The sequence below is a fragment of the Colobus angolensis genome, unplaced genomic scaffold (assembly GCF_000951035.1).
Source record: "Colobus angolensis palliatus isolate OR3802 unplaced genomic scaffold, Cang.pa_1.0 Scaffold245, whole genome shotgun sequence".
In the NCBI taxonomy this organism is placed as follows: Eukaryota; Metazoa; Chordata; class Mammalia; order Primates; family Cercopithecidae; genus Colobus; species Colobus angolensis.
This window is the reverse complement of record NW_012115655.1, coordinates 1,129,237-1,135,819: the sequence shown is the minus strand read 5'-3', so window position 1 is coordinate 1,135,819 and position 6,583 is coordinate 1,129,237. Positions and strand designations below refer to the sequence as shown.

At 46.2% G+C, this 6,583-nt stretch overlaps 1 protein-coding gene across 1 annotated transcript in view; it reads left to right on the top strand.

Annotated features, from left to right (window-relative positions):
* The first annotated feature begins 1,092 nt into the window (after positions 1-1,092).
* Positions 1,093-6,583, top strand: part of DCUN1D1 (DCN1, defective in cullin neddylation 1, domain containing 1) — a 57,981-nt gene continuing 52,490 nt past the window's right edge. The window contains exon 1 of the mRNA XM_011945783.1: positions 1,093-1,225. The gene's annotated coding sequence lies outside the window, so the exon portion shown is untranslated. The remainder of the gene's footprint in view (positions 1,226-6,583) is intronic.

The window sequence follows — 6,583 nt, the reverse complement described above, 5'->3', positions numbered from 1 at the left end:
CATTTGCTAGTTCATTTATTTATTTTTTGGAAACCGAGTTTCGCTCTTTCACCCAGGCTGGAGCGAATTGGCATGATCTCGGCTCACTGCAACCTCCACCCTCCGGGTTCAAGCGATTCTCTTGCCTCAGCCTCCTGAGTAGCTGGGATTATAGGCACCCGCCACCATGCCTGGCTCATTTGTGTATTTTTAGTAGAGACAGCGTTTTGCCATGTTGGCCAGGCTGGTCTCAAACTCCTGACCTTGGGTGATCCACCAGCCTCGGCCTCCCAAAGTGCTGGGATTACAGGCGTGAGCCACCGCGCCTGACCCATTTGCTAGTTTATTTAAAGTACATAACAAAGGATAGAGAAGACAATTTAGATGAAGAGAAGCACAGGGCAAGGCATTGTGGGAGAAGGTGCAGAGCTTTCATGCTCTCTCTGGGGTGACGCTCTGCAGGCACCTCCACGTGTTCAGGATTCAGGATGCTCCTTACTTTGTAAAATGACACAACAAGGAAAGGTAAACTTTCTTATTTGCCCGGTATTTGTGGCTTGCATCATATTTGTCAGACAGTGCTGGTCTCAGTACTTCATATATTTATAGTGAATGAATGAATGAAAAAATGCAACTGGCTATACTTTTCTGATCTTTGAGGACAGCTCACAATAGTCGACCAGGAAGGAATCAAAGTTACGGTTTGATGGAAATTTATTGTAATTCAACTCCATCTCATTTTGTAATTGAGAATGCTGAGGCTCAGAGATATGTTCATGCTTTATATACTATCCATGGAATAGACAGGAAAGTGGGGGGTGATTCAATACCACCATCCCTCTGTCATCATCGGTGGAAAATGTCTCTTTGAGGATTTCCAAAAGTATCCAGGGACAAATGTCCAGGATTCTAGAGGACCTTCTAGCTTGCTACCTGTGGAACTGTTTCACTCATTATGGTTTCAATGAGTTCATTCTCTGCAACTGACTGGAGCTGTCAAGGACAAACACCCCAGGCGGAGCCTTGGTCTCATCTAGGAGTGGCCAAGCTGGGGTGGGCAGGGAGGTCCAGGGTAGATGCTCTGGGACAGTGGGACATTGTGACATCATCATTGGTGGTCTTGGACAGTTTCTCATTGCTGGGTCTCCAGTCCTAGCTGTTACTGCAAGCCCATGCCTCTACCATGAGGGTGGAGGAGTTAAAATCCACAGATCCACATGTACCTTGAGGTGACAGACTGGCTCTGGTGAATATTCCCATTTTCCTGTTTAGAAGTTGACCCACTGAAATACTGCTGTTGTTGGTTCTTTTGTATGAAAGGAGTAATGGTGCCCAATTTCCTAGGGGCAGTTCCTGAGGTGTACCCCTTCATCCTGATTAAGAATCCCTTTTATAGGCTGGGCGCGGTGGCTCAAGCCTGTAATCTCAGCACTTTGGGAGGCCGAGGCGGGCGGATCACGAGGTCAGGAGATCGAGACCATCCTGGCTAACACGGTGAAACCCCGTCTCTACTAAAAATATAAAAAACTAGCCGGGCGAGGTGGCGGGCGCCTGTAGTCCCAGCTACTCCGGAGGCTGAGGCAGGAGAATGGCGTAAACCCGGGAGGTGGAGCTTGCAGTGAGCTGAGATCTGGCCACTGCACTCCAGCCTGGGCGGCAGAGCAAGACTCCATCTCAAAAAAAAAAAAAAAAAAAAAGAATCCCTTTTATAATGGTTCTTATTTATTTACTTTTAATTTTATTTTTTAATTTTCTGAGACAGAGTTTTGCTCTTGTTGACCAGGCTGAAGTGCAATGGCGCGATCTTGGCTCACTGCAACCTCCGCCTCCCGTGTTCAAGTGATTCTCCTGCCTCAGCCTTCCGAGTAGCTGGGATTACAGGCATGTGCCACCACACCCAGCTAAATTTGTATTTTTAGTAGAGACAGGGTTTCTCCATATTGGTCATGCTGGTCTCGAACTCCCAACCTCAGGTGATCCGCCCGCCTCGGCCTCCCAAAGTGCTGGGATTACAGGTGTGAGCCACTGCATCTGGCCTTAGAATAGTTCTTAACGTGGAGGAAAGAGGCCCATGCAGTCATTCCTTTGGCATCACCAGTAACACTGGCAGGTGAGCCAAAAGATTCTTCTGCTTCTAGCCTCCACTCTGATAAGTTTCGTATGAGCTTTGAAACCGTGGCTTTCATGTTAGACTTCCTGTGGCTTCACTAGGGCCCACTCTGACTGAGGCCTAATCCTGTCTGCTTTACCCTTTAAAACATGGTTATAATTCTGAATTCATAAGATCTAAATGCCATGTTTTACTGAAAACAAAATAGGCTCCATTAGTCAATCGCATTTACCCTTATGTATTTATAAATCAGCAAGCTTGAATCCAATGAGGACATTAGTGTAAATGTTGGGCAAAATTGAGAGCACCCAAGTTAAGTGTGGGAGGGTGGTGGCTGTGTATCTCAGACTAGTGGCTTTGAACTGTGTCTGTGTATAATCACCCTGCAGGCTTAATTTTAGCTAGATGAACTACCAGAAATGTTAGCAATCTGTCTTTTCAGATTACTTTTGCTCTTTCTGCTAAAGACAGATTCTAGAAGTATGAAATCCTCACTTTTACATGTTTCTTTGAGCAGAACTGCAACTATTTTATCAGTGAATATTATGTCTTAATATGAAATTTTAAGCTTCTGTGGCAACAAGTATTTACATATTTATGAGCACTGTATTAATTTTTTCATCGTTCTAGGGATACGGTGAGAGGGCGTGTGTGTGTATGTGTTGGGGGTGGGAGGGGGGTAGAGAGAGGAGGAGAGATAGAGAGACAAGATAGTCAATTTTGGCTAGATGTTTCCATCTTATTTCTTATTATTGTACTGAGATTGTTACTATGGAAAAGTCATTAGAACTCCTGTACTTGAAAAAACTCAAAGCCTTAATTTAAATATCTGAAACATGACAAACAAGTAATATGAGCATATTAGTTAATATTATTTTGTTAAATATTGTAATTTATGCTTTATCTTCAGGATGCTTTTGTACTTAAAAAATAATCAGGACGATTTTAACAAATATGTTTATCTCACCCAATCACGACGATTGAGTAATAATTCTCCATTTCACATTCAGTACTGAGCCAGGAAGTACAGTAATGGATACAGTTGCTACTACATTTACCATCTGACCATATGGTATAACATACATCTGCCAAGGAGGACAAGCATTCCTGTACAATAACAAACAATATAGGCACTGTCTTAAGACAGACATCAGTTACATAACTTTCTTTTCATTAATTTATCCCACTCTGACTATGCAGCACATACATGTCAGGCACTCACTTTGACACTGAAAACCCAAAGAATTGTGCAACCAGGCCTCTGACCTTAAGCAGTGCAGTCCAGCAGGGCAGATGGTCATGTAGGCAAATGCTTATCATATGATGTCATAAGTATAACAGAAGTACATGTAAGGTGTCAAGAGAAATGCAGGGAGAGAAACTTGCCTAACTGCTGGAATCCAAGGATCAGGTCAGGAGACAATCATAGAGAAGATGGTCTTTGAGTTGAGTACTGACATCTTGGTGGGAAATATAATGTGGCAGTCAAGAGAACAGACTCTGTAGCCAGACTACCGGATTTCAAATCCTGGCTCTACTACTTGCTAGTTAGGGAATCTATTTTTTTTTTTCTTTGAGGCAGAGTCTCACTCTTGTTGCCCAGGCTGGAGTGCAGTGGCGCGATCTCAGCTCATTACAACCTCCGCCTCCAGGGTTCAAACAATTCTCCTGCCTCAGCCTCCTGAGTAGCTGGAATTACAGGCATGCATAACCATGCCCGGTTAATTTTTGTACTTTTAGTAGAGATGGGGTTTCGCCATGTTGGCCAGGCTGTTCTTAAACTCCTGAACTTAAGTTATCTGCCCACCTTGGCCTCCCAAAGTGCTGGGACTACAGGCATGAGCCACTGAGCCTGGCCTAGCTAGGGAATCTTAGGCATATTGTTGAATCTCTCTGTGCTTCTGTTTTCCCCTTTGTAGGATGGGCGTAATAACTGGGCATGCTCATAGGGTAGAAGTGAGAATTATATGAATTAGTATGTGTCACAATGAGGATTACATAAATCAGTATGTGTCATGCGCTTTCCATGTATCAGACACATGGAAAGCCCTCAGTCAGTATTAGCTAGGAAGCCAGGGATAGGAGAATCGGAGAAAGCAGGGAAACATGCAGAGGTATGGCAGTCTTGGTTTGTGAAAACTGAAATATAAGGTGCATTTGGGTGGAGGGTGGTGGAAAGTGGCAATGGGAGCGGATAGATTAGAGGAGAGAACTTCAATGCCATGCCAAAGAGGCTTATGCTTATGCAGCCCTTGGAGAATTTTAAGGACAAATTCAAATTTGCATTATAGAAAGACAACCATGGAGCAGTGGAGAAGTAGAGGCTGGAAGATTAGGTAAGAAGTTATTGATAAGATGAGGAGAGATGATAAAGAAAAATCCCAGTACTTTGGAAGACTGAAGTGGGCAGATCACGAGGTCAGAAGTTCGAGACCAGCCTGACAGACATAGTGAAACCCTGTCTCTACTAAATATGCAAAAATTAGCTGGATGTGGTGGCAGGCACCTGTAATCCCTGCTACTCGGGAGGCTGAGGCAGGAGAACTGCTTGAACCTGGGAGGCGGAGGTTGCAGTGAGCCAAGATTGCACCATTGTACTCCAGCCTGGGTGACAGAGCTAGACTCCATGTCAAACAACAACAAAAAGAACTGGCTAAGAAATAGTAGGGTGCAGATTTAAAAGTCATTTAGGAGGGAAAATTGATGAGATGTGGAATAAGGGGATGAGGCAGGAAGAGTGGTGGATGATTCTTAGATTTCTAGTTTGGATGATTTGATGAAAAGCCAGGAGGAAAAGTGTGGGTTTGGGGATAAGGTTTTAGATTTCGTGAGCTTGATGGACCTGTGGAATGACCAGAATGAGTGTTTAGGCCTGCCACTTGGGGACTGGAAGTCAAGATTTGGGATTCCTCTGGATATGGGCAGTACTTGACATCGTGGGAATGTGACAGTGTGACACAGGTTGTGTACAGAAGGATGTTCAGGAATGGTCAGGAAAGCCCAAAGAGAGAACAGCCAGCAAAGGGGAGTGGTCACAGAGCAAAGAGGAGATGCAGGAGAAGGTAGAGTCGTGGAAAATGAACAGGAAATTCAAGGAGGAAGTGTTCAAATGCAGGTGAGAGGTCAATTAGAATAACTAAGGCCTGTACCTTGGTAGAGCTTAGGAAAACCCACAAACGATTATCTCAATGGAGTAGAACACAGTGGAGCAACAGACACATGAATCCTCTTCATTAACACCCGGGGTGTTATGTTAATACTTTAGGTCAAAAGCTAGGTAATTCATGGAGAACATCCGCGTACATAGTCCAGTTTCAGGCTTGCTGCATGAGGCAGATCTGGCTTGTCCCTGCAGGACTGTTTACTCAGAGCCCAGCAAGGAGCCTGGCACATTCACATGCACCCATTAAATATTGGGGTAAAGAATGGATGAACGGTTTGTGGAGGCCAGAAACCTACCTTGGTACAGCGGTGGAAGCTCCCAGTACATGGCTAGCTCCAGAAATTCAGGAGGCCTTTGGGAGTTTACCACAGAAGTTCTGTTGTTTTGATAAGAACAAATTTGTTAGTTATAGGGTTGATCTGGTCTTTTAATGCCTGTGCTGGTGATGATGGTGATAACGGGTCTACTCAGGTGGGTCTTGTTCTGAAACATAGGTAAGCTCTTGGTCCAGTTTCAGATGTGATTTTCTGAGTGCGTTTGCTTTCTTAGCTGTTTTATTTCCTTCCTGTGGGAAGGTGTCTTACCTCTCCAATTGGATACTACATTTCTGAAGGGCAAGGACCACTCACTCCACAGAAGCCTTCTGTCCACTTGCAGCACGAATTTCTCCACTTGATCCTCAGCTCAGAATCCTAGTGCTCCTCAGCCTCGGCCGACTTAGCGCCCAGAGCAGGTCACACCTGGACTGTCCGCCCTGCCTGACTCGACCCTCAGTGAAAAAATGTGTAGTTGCTTCCCGAAACTTACCCTGGACGGGCCGAACTGAGGGGATACTGAAAGCTAGCAGTAGGCAGGCCACCTGGACTCCCGCGGCCGGGCCTTGGGTCCCAGTGCACCCCACCCCATCCCACTCTAGGGTTGCCCCACTGTCTCCCAGCTGACACAGGTCTGGGGAGAGCCTGGGCCTCACTAACGGAGTGACAGCTACCGCAGGGCTGGACTAAGGTCTCCCCTGGGATGCCCACGCGAGGGAACGGATGTAAGTCTGATACTGAGATTGGGGGGGTGGGAAGAAAACACGGGGCGGGGTAGGTGTTTCCACTATCTTCTCTCTTTTTTTGGTACTGATGGGGAGGGGAGGTCTGGGATGGATGAAGCTCCTCAACCATCCGTTTCAGCCGCCCCCAGCTGCTCAACTTATCGGCCGCCGCTCGTCCCCGCTTCCAGCCCGCGTAGACCCGGCCGTGACAGTCCGGAAGGAACCGCGTAGGAAACGGAGGTGGGGTGTCCCCCGGCGCCCCCACTAGAGACCGCCCAGCGCGGCAGGAGGA